This window comes from Cyprinus carpio, chromosome A18 (genome assembly GCF_018340385.1).
Source record: "Cyprinus carpio isolate SPL01 chromosome A18, ASM1834038v1, whole genome shotgun sequence".
NCBI classification, from domain to species: Eukaryota; Metazoa; Chordata; class Actinopteri; order Cypriniformes; family Cyprinidae; genus Cyprinus; species Cyprinus carpio.
In genome coordinates this window covers 19,414,078-19,433,128 of record NC_056589.1, presented here as the reverse complement: position 1 = coordinate 19,433,128, position 19,051 = coordinate 19,414,078, and positions in this window count along the sequence as shown.

The window sequence follows — 19,051 nt, the reverse complement described above, 5'->3', positions numbered from 1 at the left end:
GAGTTATGCAAATATACAGTGGCAAAACAGCACAATTTGACTTCCCTAAGATAGGTATTGTCAAAGAACCATCCAGACATACAACACATACATTCAAAGACAAATGAACTCAGTAAAATATATGTATATATATGGGTGAAAGGAATGCAAGGTTTAATGCAAAAGGTCTTATATATTTATTAATATTGGATTTTGCCTAACAAGCAGGAACTGGCCCTTGTTTATGTATGTGAGAACTGTAAACCTTTTTGCCTTTTTTCAGAATCCCTTTGCATCATGCACCATATTTGTATTTATTTTTTAATTGATAATTTATTTAGGGTGCCAACATCTGTAAATGGTTCTACCAAAGCATACCTGTAGCTCAAACGGTAGATCCAACAGTAGCATCATAGTTTCAATTTTAATTTATGCAAAATGCATCAACCTATATAGGAAATTATGTATTTCTATTTAACCATTTGATTATGCACACCCATCTGACTGTTTCTGGCTAGCATGTAAGTCTTATATTATAGCAATTACCTGGACAATGAAAACTCATTGACTAGGTCAAAATACTAGAATATTTGTTTTGAATGCTGCACTATTTATTTAAATGCTAACTTTTCTTTGCTAATGGTATCTGTATCCTGAAGCTGTTTCCCAGTAACTAATGCATTTATACTTATAATTGAGCCATAGTGCATTAAGGTATTCCCTTTCAGTGGCTTGGAAATTAAACTGCGGTGTCAACACCTTAATACAACTGCTTTTTGTTTTGTGTCTTCCTGCCAGGATTGCAATTACAGTCCCTGGTAATGGACACATACTCTTTGCTTATGGGTCAGTAAAATGGCTCAATAGACTTGAATGCTCAGACCTAAGTGTTTATGATTAATGTCTTTGGGCCATTTTAATGTTTTGCAGTTTAATGGATGAACTTGCCCTGTATGGACAGTTGATTTTAGAGGTAATGGGTTATTTAGCATTAGCCATGTCAGCTCACTTGCACAACCTAATTTTGACTCATCACCATCAACCATGATGCATCTTTTAATTGGCTTAGACATGGATTTGATGGCTTGTACTAGTTCATGGTTTAATACTTTATCCCGTGCATTGCTGTACCATGATATTTAAAATAGTATGTAATGTAACTGTTTAGTATTAGATTCAGCATAGTTGATGTCTTCAGTAATCCTTCTGTTTGCTCAGAGGGGGAAAAATTGGCATTTATTTTATGGAGACAAATGTTCTTATTCTCAAATGAGCTAAGTGGCAATATTACGGATTGTTTTAGAAGTTAAGGCCAACAGGCGAATTGGTGTTTATTGAGATATGGGCAAAAATGAAATTTAGTTAAATGTAATACGGTGGTAATGTATTTTCATTCTTTCATAGCATAGAAGGGTCTGTTTAAAACAAATCAATACTTTTTTTGTGTATGTATAATTGTGAGGATACTTCTCTTAAGTGGATCTTTTCAGTTAGTCTCTGATGAGAGTCTGGCCAGGCTAAATGCCTCAACGCTAGGAGCTTTCTGATATATTGTAATAACAATACCAAGATATTATTCTTCTGCAGAGTGTATCAATACTGGCCAAAATTTGCCCGTCAAATGCGAGTGAAGATGACACTGGCACTCAGACTTTGTAAAGCACTAATTGAATGTCACATATTTAATATCTTTTTTTAATGTTTTTTTTTTTTTTTTTTTTTTTTTATAATTTAATAATTCTTGCCACTGTTGATTTCCCTTTTCATTTTAGGGTCACTTTAACTGACCTCGGTTGGACTGCAGTTCACGCTGGGTGGAAAACGCATCTACCACTGCTATGATGTATTTGTGGCTGTGGTAAAACCTCTCCAGGTGCCCTGTTTGAGTCATTGTTGCATCTGTCATCCCCTGCCTCTCCTGCTGAACCAGACAAAAGCAGAGCCATGCTAGATTGAGAAGGCAGCGGAGCAATCTTTTAAATGGATCTGTTTTCGAAAATATATTATGACATAATCATGTTTTCTTCTCAAAGCCCAAGGGAAAGCTGCCTGTCAGACTCTGGCCTTCCCTTCACTCGCCTTCCCCTGAACAAAAAGCAGCAAAAAAAAAAAAAGAGAGAGAGAGCAAGAGGGAGGGAAAAAACATGGTTGTGTGCTAATAGAACCCAGAGGCACTCTGAAACCTTAGACATTCTGCTTTTCTGCTCTCAGTCGGGAGATTAAAGCTGGGGAAACGTTACAGGAGGCTGGATAATTGCCCCTGTGTCTCCGGCAGACAAAAGCCAATGCTTCAACAATTCCCCACGGTAAGTCGTCAAGAGAGGCTCAAGGATCCTTCAAGGCTGCAGCAAATTGTATAGTCCTGTCTAACAAACTACCAATCTCTGGATATTATGAGGCACCCATACAATCCCGGGCGTAATGACAGCTTGCACTGCCATAATGGAGTGGAGGCACAAAATGTTTTTTTTTTTCTCTTTCCATTTGAGCATACTTCAAATGGAAAAAAAGCTACACTGGATACTGTTTTTCTCCTCTTTCTGTGTTCCCGTTTGTATTTTGATTTGCATATGTCTCTTTTTGTCATTCTCTGTTTTAAATATTCATTATCGCTAGTTGCCAACACCAACAGGTGATTGCAACCTTTTCCCCAAAGGACCACTTGATGCTTTGCCTAAGAGAAATCTGCAAGTGGCTAATGAGTTGCCTAGTATTGGGGTGGCTATAAATTAACAAGGGTTTTTGGTGTAAATTCAACTCCACCTCCCTCCCTCCCCTTCTCCCGCTCTCACGTTGTTCGATTTGCTCCCTCTCTCTACCTGCTTCACGCCTCGTTGCCGGCAGCGGCAGCAGCAGCAGCAACAGTGTTGTATGGCTCGGAGCAACCCTTTTTTGTCGGTTCGGTTCATGTTTAGAATTAGCCATTTGACAAGAACAAAAGAAATTAATTGGTGGTTTAAGCCCTAATGAGACCACTTTGAAATTAACAGGGATCATCAATGGAAACAAACAAAATCCTTCAGGGCCATTGTTGAGGGTGCATTACTCTGACAGAGCTTTTGACACAATGATGAATAGCAGGTCAGGAGAGACCATCTGTGCTTATTTAAACCCTTGCAGGAGAGGGGAGGGTTGCGGCCTGGCTGGAAGAGATGGCGATAAAAAGAGGGAGAAAAGGGAGAGGGGGCCGAAAATAAGCAGAGAAAAGCCTCAAATTCACCAGCTTTATTCATCGCCCTTCAGCATGACACCACTGCCCAACTAGGGCTACAAAGGAAATAAAAAGCACTAACATTTGCATGTGAAAGGTTCAGGGACTCTGACTATGCATCCAGAAAGCCAAAGCGCTCTGATTTCAAGGGATATTTAACCTCCATTCAGCCTGCAACAAAGGCTTGGCTGTCGGGCTGAGATCCCCGGCTCAGGCTGATTGGGGAAGGGGGAGGGTGGTGTGGGGTGGGTTCAGGATCAGGATCACAGATCTAATTTTTTCTCCCTCTTTACTCTGTCCTGTCTCTGTATCCACAGAAAAGCCCTAACTGCTCCTTCCCATTCGTCTCAACAGGCACAGGGCCCTCCTCATTTTGTAAAAGCATCATTTTTTGGCTTTAACACATTAATAATCACTCGGCCACACAAGGGGTTCTACAGCAACACAAGCGGGTTTTGTCGCGTGATCTTGAGGCGGTTGCGGAAACTGTGCAGTCTGTTATCTCCCGGCACAGCTCAGACTCAATGGCCCGGCCCCTGATCCCCGAGACTGTCCTCCCAGCATGCCTCAGCTCTCCCCTGCCAGCTTGTTTGTGGATCACAAGGGAGTGGTGATAAATAAACAGCCTGTTGTGGTTGGGGTGGGGTGGGTGGTGGTTTTAGTGCTGTGGTGTCTTTGCAATGTTTAGCTCTTTCTCTGTTAGATAAGGAAATGTTTGATGAGGTAAGAAGGAACGAGAACGATTTAGGTCATCTAATCTGATTCTCAGAGAATTGGTTGTGCCTCATTGGGGAGCAGTAATTACATAGTAGGATTAGTGGGTAGGCCTCCCCCCTTCCTGTCCAAAAAGCACTCATGTGCTGTTAGGGTGTCCTTTGCAGGGGAGGGGGGTGTAGAGGCTCAAGGGGAAGTTCAACATGTCTGTTAAAGTGCACTCTGGGTAAAGCTGGGTGATGGTGATCTAATATTATAAATAGGTAAATCCTTTGCTTGTTAAGGCAGGGATTGTGCTGTAGCCTAACCAGGATTAGCCCAAAATATAACATCTGATGCTTTTTTTGGTTGGTGAAGTAGTTGGTATTAATCAAGTGCAAACTGATAGCTGCTTAGTCTCTAATTTATCTGGTTAGGAAGAATTAACCAATAAAGATAAAGAGGACACTCTGTTTTAGTTACTTGAATTGTACAACCAGGGACTTCTAATTGTATTCATCTGTTTTTGTCTGTCTGGTTTACCACTGTTTTCAGTGTTTTAATTTAACAGGTTAGTAAAAATAACTATGGAAGCCTGTTGGTGCCTTATAGTAAAATTATAAATTGTTAGAAAGTTTAAAGTGGTCATATGATGTTGTTAAAAAGAACATTATTTTGTGTATTTGGTGTAATGAAATGTGTTTAAGCGGTTTAAGGTTCAAAAAACACATTATTTTCCACATACTGTATATTATTATTTCTCCTCTATGCCCCGCCTTTCTGAAACGTGTTGATTTTTGCAAAGCTCATTGTTCTGAAAAGTGAGGTATGCTCTGATTGGCCAGCTATCCAGTGCTTTGTGATTGGCCGAATCCCTCAAGCGTGTGACTGAAATGTTACCCCCCTTGCCATTAGGGATATGACCAAAATCTTATATCACAATATGATAAATTATTTATCACTATAATGATATATATCTTGATATAGTTATTTTTATGATATTAAGACCGTTGATACCATAGAATTTTCATAATCCTTGTCACCAATGTTGATATCAAACTAATACAAGAAAATAATACAAAAAACAAAAACAAAACTCAAGCTCACTGGAGATAATTAAACAGTCTGTGATGAAATAAGAATAAGAAACTAATTACAAGTAATAGGACAAAAAAACTACAATAAATAAGAACTACATTGTGTAAATGAGTTAGTCTTCACTGTGTAAGTCATATCCATATATATATATATATATATATGCATAATAATAAGCATTATTTATTTATTTATTTATTTTCTTCTTATTCTATTTACAAAAGTGATTTATTCAAGAGCAGTGAGAGATTTTCCCTTACTGTTGTTTGATTAACACGAATGCCAAACAGGACGAATATTGGACAGCTTCCCCTTTAAGACCGAAGAATGGATCCAATATACTGTTACATATGTGCTTTTTCTTGCAACTGTTTACATTCCCTTAAGATCTAAATGACTGTTTATGATGATACTTGCAAAGCCGGGCATTTGCACGCATATAAGTGTTTATGCAATCGTTCAAAGCCAATAAAGCGGCAAAAATGCTCACGAGCTCTATTAGCAGCTGATGCGCGGCTTACGCACTCCTCTCACACAGAAACAGAGACAGCGCGCACATATAGCTGTTGTTTGTGTTTCAACTGCCTAAAATCAGTTGTTTTAAACATTAACATTAAGTTTTCAACGTGACGTGAGCGCGCGCATGCTGTTATTCACACGTCTGCCTGCATCCCCGTGTAATGCATGTAAGACTGCCGTCATTCAAATTATTAAAAAGTATTGCCATAAACAATGTATTTTTTGGCACCATGAAATAAACAATAGAGCATAATATGAAACGATAGACTTTTAATTTCGTCCATCCGATATATATCATCATATCGCCCAGCCCTACTTGCCATACTGTCATGCCTTGTCCCGGTGAGAACACCAGAGCGCAGAGACAAAAACTTTAAACCCATTACAAATGAGCCATTTTTTGCATCCAGTGGGGACATAATCACAGATTATAATGACTTATACTGTGTTTTTATGTGTTGCGTTGCATCACGCCGCGTAAACAAAACCATGTCTGCATGTCTGATCGGAGAAACAACAAGTGCTACTCTGCATCAGCGGTGCTTAATTCCAGTCCTTGCGCCCCCCAGCTCTGAATATTTAGCATGTCTCTCTTTGTTAACACACCTAATTCAGATAATCAGCTCGTTAGTAGTGAGCTCTGTGCATGAACTGTTCCGATTGACATAGTCCCTACACAGTGTTCATTGCTCCCTACTCCCCGAGCAGGGAAAATCTGTTGAAGTTTACTCCACTTCGTTTTGGACATTCACGGATTTGCACTGCGCAACCCCTTCACACACAGACAAGTGTGACATCATATACCTCTGTAAATAAATACAATTTAAATTCAAGTCTCGCACACTTCATTGCACTTTGAATGGAACATATATGTTCGCTTCAAACTGGAATCATGGTGGAATATCCTGATGTCCATTTTGCAAGGCACTTATGTTTGAATAGAACAGATGTCTGAAGCCATAAGAGAAACATACAAAATGTGCAGAGCAGGGGGCGTGAGGACTGGAATTGAGAACCGCTACTCTACACTGCTCAAAACTCGCGTTTCAATCATCAGTGGCAAATTCTTTACATTTGTAAAAATACTTACAGACTGTGAGTCAGAACAGCCGGCATTGTAGTCTTCTCTCCCAGGATCAGGAAATAGTCTTCCATAAAATGCATTGCACACATCTAAATATTTGGGTTGAACTGTTCTGGAACAGTGTTGTAGATACAACTTAACCACTGATTTCTAGTTGTGTCCTCTTTTGGAAGGCCAAACAAAGTATTTTCGCTTTCACAACAAAACAGCATCTCCACAACATGGCACCGGAGGCAACAGCGAGTATCAAAGTTATAGCTTCTTTCTTTGTGTGAACATTTGGGTGGCGTTTTGCAAATCTTCCCACATTGTGACGTAGACGTGTGGGGGTGTGTGAAACAAGGCGTTTTAGGAGGGCGTGGACGAGTCTTAACTTTTATAAAAAATATCTCTTTGGATTTGAGACTTTAGTCTTTGCAACTTTACGGATCTTCTTTATGCACCAAGAGCTTGTAACATTCCAAAGAGAAAGGAAAACTTGAAATCATATGACCCCTTTAAAGAATAAGAAATAGTCACATTGTGAAATTACTGGAAATATTTTGGAATTTATTTGCTTATTTTTAATTCCATAACTGCTCATAAGGTATATTGGACTCTGTGTGTGAACATAAGTTAATGCAGTAGCTTTATTATTTAAACGGTAATATTGTTAATATTATTTAAAAATATGGGATTAGTTTCCATTGTTATGCTGATGATACTCAACTATATATTTCAACAAGACCAGATGAAACTTCTAAATTATCTAAGCTAGAAGAGTGTGTTAAAAATGTAAAAGACTGGATGACCAAGCATTTTCTCCTATTAAATTTGGATAAAACAGACATTACTTATTGGACCAAAAAACCACAGAATCTCGTAGATTACAATTTGCATCTAGACAGATCTATTGTTACTTCCTCTACAGTAAAAATGTGGGTGTTATATTAGACAGCAACTTTTGAAAATCATATTTCCCATGTTACAGGAACAGCATTCTTCCATCTTTGAAACATTGCCAAGTTACGGAACATGTTACCTGTTTCTGAAACAGAAAAGTTAGTTCATGACCTCTAGACTGGACTATTGTAATGCACTGCTAGGTGGTTGTCCTGCATCTTCAATAAACAGGTGGTCCAAAATGCAACTGCTAGAGTCCTTACCAAGTCAAGAAAATATGACCATATTACCCCTATTTTACAGTCTCTGCACTGGCTACCTATTAAGTTCCATATCAGTTACAAAATATTACTAACTTTTAAGGTCCTAAATGGATTAGCTTCTGCGTACCTAACTAGTCTTCTATCACGCTACAATCCATCACGCTACATAAGGTCGCAAAACTCTGGACTCTTGGTAGTTCCTAGGAAAACAATAGGGCCTTTCGCACCGCTTTAGTTCCTGAACTGAATGTACAGTACTAAAGTACTGGGATGATTTTGCGTGAACTGTTTCCCAGTACCATTTAAAGGGTTGCATTCGCACCGAGAGTTTGTACTAGGATGTGACGTAAGCCGGTCGACAGCGATGTCATTTGTGCCCGGCTTTCAACAATGTTAACAACAAGAACAACGTTAACAACAGGAGGATGGAGGACGCTGTGATCAGAGCTGTGTTTTTGCTGTGTCTCGTGAGTTTCACAATAATGGAAAGAACGGAAAGGACGGAACGGAAAGGAGGACTAAGAATCTCCAACGACAACTGGCACTGCTATATTTGCTACAAGTACCTGCACTTCAGCTTCTTTATATTTATCGCTGTTCGTCATACTTGCGAAATAAGTTGACACAATGTTTACAGTATGTTACACGGCGTTTTAAATCATGGTGGGTAAGGGCGTTTTCGAACATGTCTGGCCAATCACTGTATACTTACGTCATGGTTAGTACCAGTTGTGCTGGTTAGACCCTGCTCCAGAGTAGGAGCTAATTTGGTTCTAGAAAAAGGCAGTCCGGTGCTAAAATCTTACCCCGTTCCTGCGGTTCTGATACTATGAAAAGGTTCCTTTGGTACGAAAGGCCCTTAAGTCCACTAAAGGAGTTAGAGCTTTTTCACATTTGGCTCCCAAACTCTGGAATAGCCTGCCTGATAATGTTTGGGGTTCAGACACACTCTCTGTTTAAATCTAGATTAAAGACAAATCTCTTTAGCCAAGCATTCACATAATGTCATAACCCTGTACTTCAGTTACATCTGATCAAATCCACATTAACATTCTTTTGCTTGGGTTGAACAAATAATTTTTTGCTTAGTTGGAACAGCAGCTATGCAAATTTTTTCTCTATTTCCTTCTCTGTTTCTGCCACTGGATTGGCATTCCATGCTAACTAGGAAGTACACAAGCTTCAGTCTGGATCCAGCCCTTACAAAGACCTGAGAACACCGAACACCTATGAAGAGATTATGCCAACCCCTCAAAGACCTCAGATGATGCCAACCCTCAGACAACATACAAAACGACCAAATTTTGCTATAAGTTTGATCGAAACATATAATCATTGCTGTTCACCGTCTGTTTGATTAAATAACATTGATTAACTGCTTGATTTTTTACTGTACATTTCTGCCATATGGACATCAATTTGATATAGTCAATACTGATAAGCTATAACTAAATATAATGTAGAAACTTTAATTTTCTGTAAAGCTGCTTTGCGACGATTTGAATTGTGAAAAGCGCGATACAAATTAACTTGAATTGAATATATTTAATATTTACTATTTTATCGGTTATCAGCCTTACATTATCATTTATTAATAGAAACCTGGAAAATGATGTATTGGTAGTTACTGATACACAGTGCTTCAAATAATATTAATGATTTTAACTTTAACGCAAACTAAATTTTACTCTTATGATTATGAGGACTCTGGTTTGTCAATTTCGTTAAAAGAATTTGGATGGCTAATTTATGTCTATGAATGTAACTATCCAGTGTAATGTATGTACATGTATCTACATATATTACATGTAACATTGTAAGGCCCCATCTTCAGGCTCACCATTGGTTCTATAGCCTTACAGGACCATTTGACAGAGCGCTTTAGCATACAGAGACATACACGGGCATTGCCCTTCTGCTTACCTTCTGTCTGCACCAGAAACACAGTCATCAAAGTGCCTTTTGCATAATTCACAACTGTCAGTCCATTGCAGCTAGGGTCAACTGGGCGTTAACTTGTCCCCAAGGATCATTATTTGCTGATGGATACACACAATACATATTGAAAATTTCACTACACTCCACCCTCCTCCGTTCCATGAAGTCATATGAGCGTGTGTGTGCATTTGAATACTGAACGGCTACTTTAAATCATGCAGAGTATGCGAGCACGCATGTGACATGACTGTGTTTTTAAATTGCACACATAAACGAGTGTGGCCCTATGAGAATAGCAGCCATGATTGCAGAAATGCCTGCCATGCATGGCTGCCGTTTGGAAAGGCTAATCCACTCACTGCCGTTTGCATTCAGTGCTGTGAACCGTGGGGCACCTGCCCGGATGCCCGTGCATAAATTACTGCCACGGAACATAAAGTGCTGGGAGGATTTTCCATAATGATCGCCCCAGACCGCTTTAAACGCTTCTGCTTGAGCAGTCGATACTGTGCAGCCCATTCAATTATGCAGACGGCAGTGCCTCATTAACAGAATCCCGACCTTGACATGTCTGCCCTATTTCTCCCCCCTGCCAGCCTGTGCTGTCTCCCCCCACTACATGTTACACGCGTACACGCAATCCCAACCGCTCTGTTTGCCACTTTGCTGTCCTGGAAATCCATGAATATCGATTAGTTGTTTGCGGTGTAATTGAAAATGTCAGTTATAAGGCCTGCACAGATAAAGATCAACACTGGCAGTGGGTCTTGCTGTTCTACTACCTGCTGCCCGTGTTTATGTGTGTGCTAGAGTGGGAGATGAGGCAACGCTCACTGAAGTGCCCTAAATAATGTATTTCATTGACTTGTAAGTTCACAAATGGAGATGTATGTCTTTGGTTTATTTTCATTCTAATAGAGGTATGTATGGAAAATTATTCATTGAAACTCCCCCCCCATTTCATAACCTTTCTATCGTTTCATAACCTTTCTCTCTTGCTGCTGGGTTTGATGAATTGACAGCATGTCACTTGATTTGAATTCAAAATCAGTTTCCGAAAGGTCAAAGGTTAGTAAGCATTCATTTCACAGAGGGCTCACAAGGGGTTTAAGATTATGTTAGGCATGTAGATGATTTGTGTTTTCATCATCAGGCCACACAAGAGCAGGTACTTAATCTGATATTTACCTTTTGAGGTTATGTTTGTTAGCTTTGAAGCTAATCTATATGCTAAAATAATGAAAAGTTGTTAAAATTACTATTAAAGGGTTAGTTCACCGATCCAGTATCTACATTTTGGTCCAAAAATAACAAAAATTATGACTTTATTCAGCATTGTCTTCTCTTCCGGGTTTGTTGTGAGCGTGTTCACCAAGCTGTTGATGTATGACGCTGCTGATGTGTTTTCTGGTGCGCCCAATAACAAAGATAACATGTCAGTAGCGTCGTACGTCAACTGTCACAGCAGTCGTACTCACAACAGACCCGGAAGAGAAGACAATGCTGAATAAAGTCGTAATTTTTTTTCTTTTTTGACCAAAATGTATTTTCAATGCTTCAACAAATTCTAACTGACCCTCTGATGTCACATGGACTACTTTGATGATGTTTTTATTACCTTTCTGGTCATGGACAGTATACCGTACATACATTTTCAATGGAGGGACAGAAAGCTCTCGGACTAAAACTAAAATATCTTAAACTGTGTTCCGAAGATGAACGGAGGTCTTACGGGTTTGGAACGACATGAGGGTGAGTCATTAATGACATAATTTTCATTTTTTGGTGAACTAACCCTTTAAGCATATACATGTATTTAAATGTATTTCTTTTCAATTAAACATTGTTATTTTATTATCACTGAGATATTTAGTTACATAGTTATTATTTTGAATAATTTTTATATTTATAATTTTAATTTTTTTTATATTTTATTTTAAAGTTTTAGAAATTTTGTTGTTTTTCTGTGTGCTATATAAATAAACTTGCCTTGCCTTGCCTTTGTAGAACAGATTTTGGAAGTATAGTGTGTTTATGTATACAATTTTGTTTTTTTTGATTGTTATTTTATGAACCCCATTATAAAACCCCATAGGAAAATCTCTAAGGAACCCGCAACGAATTACTCTTCCGGTTTCTAACATTATAGTTCCCCCACTCTATAGGAACACCACTCTTTGCTTAAAGTGCTCGGCATTATTTTTATATAAAGACTTTATCTTTAGTCCTTCCCTCTTTCAGACACACCCAGGCCTCCCAGGATGCCACTGCCTGCCTGCTGGTTCTCTAATCGATTGCTAATGGCTTCAGTTCCATCACTGCAGAGCAGCTTGGAATCTGGCCCTGGGACTGAATGGAGCGGAAACACCATTTTCAGCTCTATGAGCCGTTATACTGCATTGAGAAGCCCATTCTGCATGCTCCATATCCCTGCTGATGGCGAGTACTTGGCTGCTAGATGGCTTTTGACTCTGACTTGCTCTCTAATGCTCTCATTTTCATTCTGTCGATTTCTTTACAAGTCATAATGCTGAGGGTGCGGAGCACTCCAACATACGGCAAAATGATCTCAGCTGATCACCATCAATGCATCCAACGATTGCAAATGTCCTTGTTGCTTTCTCTGTTGTGTTTTCAATAATGTTATCAATAGTCATAATTGCATTACACAGGCTTTTTCAGAGAGCACTTTTTTACTACATCCTCGATGTGTTCTGTAATTTTGGATGACTTGGTTATGTTGGGCCTGTCTTACAGATTGTCAGTGTTTACACACATCATTTGGCTCAGTGTAAGGTCATGTTGGCATTAGAGCTGCAGGCTCTATAGCAGCGGTTCTCAATTCCAGTCCTCGCGACCCCCTGCTCTGCACATTTTGTATGTCTCTCTTATGGCTTCAGATGTTTGTTCTATTCGAACATAAGTTTCCTGTGAAGTGGACATCACAGGATATTCCACCATGATTCCAGTTCGAAGCGAACGTATATGTTCCATTCAAAGTGCATTGAAGTGTGAAGACGTGAATTTAAATTGTTTTTATTTACAGAGGTATATGATGTCACACTTGTCCGTGTGTGAAGACGTTGCTCAGCAGATTTCAACTTCAACAGATTTCCCCTGCTCAGGGAGTAGGGAGCAATGAACAATGTATAGAGACCATGTCAGTCGGAACACAGTTCATGCACGGAGCTCACTTCTAATGAGCTGATTATCTGAATCAGGTGTGTTAACAAAGAGAGACATACAAAATGAGCAGGGGGTCGCGAGGACTGGAATTGAGAACCGCGGCTCTAGAGGATGTTATTCAGCAAAGTGTGTCAGTAACCCAGGCCTTTGCTAATCTGGGATTTCTGCAATTTGGGCTCGCTGTTAATGAGCACCTTTGGATTATGGCCACAGGCACCCCTGACAGACCCTAACAGGCCTCTAACCACAACACCGCATGCTGCTGATCTTTCCTGCTCTGCATGCATTTTAAGTTGGTTTTGTGGTTTGACACAGCCTTAAGCAATTTATGATAGTGTTCTCTTTTTTGAGAATGTTTTACCTGTCATAATACCCCCCACCCCAACCAATTCCTGGTATTAAACCATGCAGCATTTCCTGATCATGTTCAATGCGTATTTAGATTTTTCCTCCGAGCCGCAGGGTGGCCGCAGGCTTGCTTTTTCACCCGTTTGTACTTACAGTACCTTGTGGCGGAAAACACATTAACATCCCAGACTTCCTCTTGGGAGCCAGCCTGGGGCTGCTGAGTGTTCAGAAAAGAGAGTCAGTCATGCTGGAAGAGAGAGCAGTGTGTGTGGCACTATGACGTTTTAGAAGACAATCAAACGTGGTGGACAGCTTTGAAAAAGCAACCATTTACAGAGAGCATCTGAACGAAGGATTTCATCTTAAAGGGTTAGTTCACCAAAAAATGAAAATTATGTCATTAATGACTCACCCTCATGTCGTTCCAAACCCGTAAGACCTCCGTTCATCTTCGGAACACAGTTTAAGGTATTTTAGATTTAGTCCGAGAGCTTTCTGTCCCTCCATTGAAAATGTATGTACGGTATACTGTCCATGTCCAGAAAGGTAATAAAAACATCATCAAAGTAGTCCATGTGACATCAGAGGGTCAGTTAGAATTTGTTGAAGCATCGAATATACATTTTGCTCCAAAAATAACAAAAATTACAACTTTATTCAGCATTTTCTTCTCTTCCGGGTCTGTCGTGAGTGCGTTCACGACGCTGCAGTGACGCCGCTGACGTACGACGCTGCTGACGTGTTTTCTGGTGCGCCCAATAACAAAGATAACACGTCAGCAGCATCGTATGTCAACGGCGTCACTGCAGTGTTGTGAACTTTTGTATCTTTTTATCCCATGATTTGCATTTTTTTATGTGTATGTTTATATAGTCAGACCCTTCCTTGCAGTGTATGAACCATGTAAAATTCATATTTTTTTTTTTTTTACATTTTATTTACCATAATAACACTCATTTTATTTTTATTTTTATTTTTATTTTTATTTTTTTTGAGAGGGCACGGTCATAACAGTCCCAAGTCATGAATAAATGGGGGAAAAAAATACAATTTAACTTGATAGCCAGTGACCAAAAAGTCCACAGGAAAAAAGTCACACAAGTATCGAGCAAAATTGCTGAGTGTGTGACTGTTTTCTGAGTTCAAAGTAAAGTGTGACCACATGACACGTGAAACAAATTTATTCAAAATCCACATCGAGGTGGCATGATGCTTATGTTTAAAAAATTCAAAGCACTGTGTACACGACTGCTCACCCAAACCTGTGAAGCTATAAATCATAAGAAGCCTAGAGGAGGAGTCCTGGTGCACAGATAAAAACAAGAGGCAAGAAGAGCATCTTGTTGTATGAGCAATTCTGGGAATAGACACATAAGAAAGCATACATTAATATATTGCACTGCTGTGTATGTGTGTGCCAGAGAGAAAGCGAGCTCATCCTCTTAGAGCACTGGAAACATGGGCCTGTATGCTCGACGAGAGATCTGCATGGGGCTCTGAACCGGGAGCTTTGTTGAAATGCAAAGCTAAGCAGTCAACACTGCTCTACATTTCTGAAGCATTCCCAACAGACTTTGCAGTCTTTGAAGCATTTCTGGGCCAGGGATACAGCCTTGTTTATTCAGTGCATCTGGAAAAAAAAGGAAAACAGCACGAGAGAGAGAGAGCGAGAAGAAAAACGCAGGCTATTTTTTGTTCCCTCGATACAGTGAAGTGTAACTCTCTTTGACGTCTCAACAGAAGGCCTTGTACTACAGCACTTACTGCCAGATGCCTTGATAGAAACACCCTTGTCAAACAGGAAAAGAAATAAATGCTTCATTGAACTAAAGCTTGGTTGGAGGGGGTGTCCGGGTGTTAGTTCCCACCTTGTGTGTTTTCCCCGCCGTATGTGTGTGTGAGCGAGAAAGAGTTGCTTTAAACAGAAGAAGAAGAATTGGACTCCATCTCTAAATTTTTAATTACCAGTTTGTAGTTCTTAGACTGATGCTAAACATTAAATGCATTTGATTCTTTTTCAAGTTTACTGTTTTTTTATGTCACTATTTCAAAAGCAGTTGTTTGTGTTCGTTCTTTCAGGCACATCTTCTGCAGCGCCAAGTAGAGTATGAGAGGATTTACATTCGGGCTTCTTAATCTGTGTAAGCGAACCTGTTTCAGGATGTAATTCACATGGTATGTCTTTTGATTCGGATTAGTTTGGGCAATCCTCTTACCCGCTGGCTCAGTATAACTTATCACTGACAGGGCTGTCTCGTGGAACAGAGCAAATCCACATATCCATCCCGCCCAGACTTCCAGCCCCTAATTCTAATCTGTCTAAATCTGATCGGAGACTTTAACTTCCAAATACCTCTTGAAAGCCACAGCTCGCTGGGTAGTTCATGTGAGGGCTTTATTTTGATGCGAAATTGTGATCGAGGAACACTGTGTTCTTTTTGTGCACGAGCAGGGTCGGGGATTTTTTGTTTTTTTTATTTTATTAGTGGTTTTTTTAATATTTTTTGTTTTTTTGGGGTTTTGTAAAATTCTAGTGTGTGTGTGGTTTAAACTGTTTTCAATGATAAATTACGACCATGTTCCATAAGTGCCGTCGTTCCTGACCGTGAAGCATCGGTTATGAGCATGAAGGCATGCATTAGTCCTTTTTACACTGATATGGTTGACAATGACACCTAAATTGCAGTCTTAAGGCCAGCGACCCACTCATATCCGTGTTACTTCCATGTGGTTCCTTCATTTTGTTCGTAATACATCTTATTGAGATAGATTTAAAATCAGGGCATGGCTTAAAAAGCTTGTGGGGAACGTTCTCGGTCACTGGTCGTTTCTCTACTTTCTTTTTTTTCCTCTCATTTTTTTCCTTAGTGCTTTGACTTAGAAATACCATGAAATATTTAAATCCTTGAGTCATATTCTTTAATCTTTAAGGTTCTTTATAATTCAATAAACAGGATTAAAGGCAGAGCAGGCATGCTCCACTTTTCTGTGTCAGCCGCCAGGCCACAAACAGGCTCTTATTAAACGTTGTAAGATTACGCCTTAATCTCGCTGAACACATGTTGGGAGGAATAAAACCAATTTTATATCAGAAACAGGAGTCCACGGCTCTCTCTGTAATCTCATCGTCGTGCCGTCAAAAGGAAAAGATGCTGTTATGTGTCAAAGGCAATGTGAGGGTGTCGAAGGAGGGTGGAAGACAAAAGATGTGACATGCAGGGTGATTCTCGATCTATCTGTCTCTCTCCCACCTCCCACACACACACACACACACACGCACGCACGCACACACCTGTTTTCCAGTCGGGCCTTCTCCCTCTCCCCTCGCATGAACCTGCTCACTTTAATTTGCTTCCCAATCATGCAGGATTTGGTGCTGTGGTCCCTGCACCCAGTGCGAGGCTGGTGTGAAGATGACGATAAGCTAAAGCCGTAAATCCCTGCCTCAGCTGTCTTATCAGGAGCTGCTGGGGCGAGTGGCATGCTTTAATGGAGGTGGCTCTCTGTCTGGGATTTAACTCCAATCGCATTAAGACTCGCCTTCACCACTGTGCCTGATTTCTTTTTTCCCCCCCTCCTACTTTTTCATCGTCATCATTATCATCTCCTTTTTTCTCTGTTCTCTTCCCCTTTTTTTTCCTAGAAATTCAAGTTGCAGCACGGATGTAGGGAAATTCACTCATAAGCTCCCGCAGTTAATTCTCCGTGTAGTCATTTGTCTTCCTGGCGTTTTTCTGGCTGCTGTTTGACAATGATCATGAAGAGGCGATTTAATAGCAAATTACTTTGCTTGCTTTTGTGCTGATATTGTTCCTTAATGGACTGAAAGGGAATTTGGAACAGCTATTACGACGAGATTGTTAAAAGTGACACTGTAAAAGATATTGGACTAGTTATAGTGCTTTTAGGACATTGTTAAATTGTATTTTAACATCTGTACTTCTTTTTCACTAAATCTATAGATTAAAATCTCTTTCATCTCAAAGTTTAGTACCTAGGCAGTTTACACTGTCGATGTTTGGGATTGACACTGTATTTACTTACAGGTGTGAGTCTGGAAATGTCCTGTTCACACAGAAACTTACAATACTGGTCAAGTTTTTCACAACACACATTGTTTTACAGCAGCTGATGCGAATGTTTATAAAAAAAAATTATAGCTGCATTTAGCAGATTAGAACTGGGCATTATAGTTTACTTTTTGCAATGATACAAGCAATTAAGCTGTTGAGATATACTATATATCACCTTATGCAAGTATATACAATACATACTTATATATTCAACTTTATATAAAAAGTTGGGGGATAATATAGTTACTAGAGTTACATTTTGTGATAAAAAATGAGGCAGTTGAGATTTGCTATATGATAGATATCACTTTACGTGAGTGGACTGTATGTTTTCAAATAAAGTTTGTTAATATATCCAACCTATTGTAGATAATATGATAATATATATTATATTTTTGTGATGATATAAACAAATAGTATGCATTGCTTTCCATAAGGCAATAACTAAAGTACTATCAAACTGGATCTAAAACCTTCAAAAGACATCTTGTTGTAAAGTTACATTGTTCACACTGCAGTCCTGAAAATTTACAGGTGTTAGCTTGGTTCTAGAATGCCGTTGTCAGCCCCCATAAATAACCAAACTGTGTGTGAACATAACTTTGTGAAGGGCTCAAAAACAGGATTGCCAACTGTTTTCTGCTGCAATGTGACCATGGCTTTAGATGTGTGTGATTGTGACTATTTTTGACTGCTAGTTCTCTGTTAGCGAAGCATCTAGCGCAAAGCTCTGTTTAGTTCCAATTCTGAAACGCTGTGGTATCAGCCTTGTCTCATCAGGTAATTAGCTTGTAGGCCTAGCTTACATTACCCTTGACCTGACATAGCGGGCTTACCATGTGCTGAAGGCTTAACACAGCTCTAGCATTCTTGGCCTGACACTAATAAGGTCCCGTAGCTCAGTCACACAACAATAACCTGGCCCATGTGGCGCTCCAGTGCCCAAGGTTGCGTGGTGTAGCTGATGGAAGCCTGGCCAAAATGACAGCGAGGGCTCTAGGGAGAGCAAAACTGCTTTTGGTGTTATCTCCTGTCACACACGCTGTGACTGTCTCTGTGTTGATTCAGGTGCATCGCTCACTGCAGCTCAGTTCTAAACTCCTGGGCCAACTCGAACTCTCCGCTGCCTCTCAGGCAAATGCCAAAACAAATCTTATCATAATTAGCAGTAATCCAGCTCATTACCATCTGCCTAATTATCCTATTAATAGCACTTCCTGGGAGAGCTTGTTTGCAACGCAGGCAAATGTTTGTTCCCAAATTAGCAGACAAGAAGACAGCTCCATTGTTCAAACACATGGCTTTGACAATGCAGAGCAGGCTAGATTAGTGACACAGGGAGGGAGGAGTTCTCCATATCACTCTCTCTGGCTCTGAGGTACAGGAGCTCTGTGCTGCTCAAAACCAGCTGTATTAGTCTGATGCTGAATCTGCGCTATCACAAGCATCATCTCGTAAACATGAAATCAAAACTTTGACTCATGTACTTTCTTAATGCATGTTTCTAGTTTTATTGTTATTCTAAAGAGAAAGTATTCATCATTGCAACGTTCGTTTTCAGATATCTTCTTACTTTCCATCTGTTACTCCTAAACTACCAGACTACATTTTGGTATGCAACACCCACTTTAAACATATCTCAATACATAAATCTTGGCTTACATTTTATCTTGTTAAATATCCTGTTTGATTCTGAAAAAAATGAAATGTATCTTCACTTATTCAAACCAAAAAAAAAAAATTATCGTAAATCCAATCTGTTTCAGTCATTGCATACATT